Raw genomic sequence first — 861 nt, 5'->3', positions numbered from 1 at the left:
AGCTTTTAGCTACTGTTTTGCTAATATAATAGTTTTGGCTCCTGTTATTGCAGTTCTGAGCTTTTAGCTACTGTTTTGCTCATTTAAGCTTTAATTACTGTTTCTCTGGTCTTTCATTTTAGCTACAGTTTTACTAGTTTTAACTTGAGGTATGATTTAGCTGTTAATTTGGTAATTTAAGCTTTTATTTATTGTTTTGTTGGTCCTAAGTTCTACTGTTTTTAATTTTAGCTTTTTGTAACCGTTTTACTAAATGAGCATTTTTAGCTACTGTTTAGTTCATTATAGTTTTTAGTTCATCTTATAATTAATTTTTTTAACTATTTGTAATTCTAGTTTTTAGCTGCTGTTCTGCTAATTGTAATATAATCTACTGTTGTGTTCTCAAGTTTTTAGCTGTTATTTAGCTAATATAGGCTTTTAGCTACTGTTTCGCTCTTAGCTTTCATGTACTGTTTTGCTTATTTTAGCTTTAAGCTCCTTTTTTTTTTGCTAATTTTAGCTTCTGTTGTGAACTTTAAAGACCCTGTTTCAGTCGTTCAGCTCTCAGCTGCGTTTCAACAGAAAACCTAACTTCTGCAGTTTTCTACGACAGTGATTCTGGTCCAAACAGCTGAAGCCGAGTCCAGATGAAGCCCCCGTCTGCCTGGCAGCCAACATTCCTGAAAACCTCTCTGTGTCAGAAACCGAGCCCAGAGCTCGGAGAGATTTTCCGCGACGCTGACAGAGTCTGTGCTGCGCTGCCGTCCAGTCTGGAAAAGATTTGAAAGTTTTTGTTAGGAAGAGGCAGCAGATACGCTCGTCCTCACGCTGTGGGAACCGCGGCTCCATCTGGAGCCCGCCGGCTCAGTGTGGGAGGTT

The sequence above is a fragment of the Austrofundulus limnaeus genome, unplaced genomic scaffold (assembly GCF_001266775.1).
Source record: "Austrofundulus limnaeus strain Quisiro unplaced genomic scaffold, Austrofundulus_limnaeus-1.0 Scaffold607, whole genome shotgun sequence".
NCBI lineage: Eukaryota > Metazoa > Chordata > Actinopteri > Cyprinodontiformes > Rivulidae > Austrofundulus > Austrofundulus limnaeus.
This window is presented reverse-complemented; position numbering follows the sequence as displayed.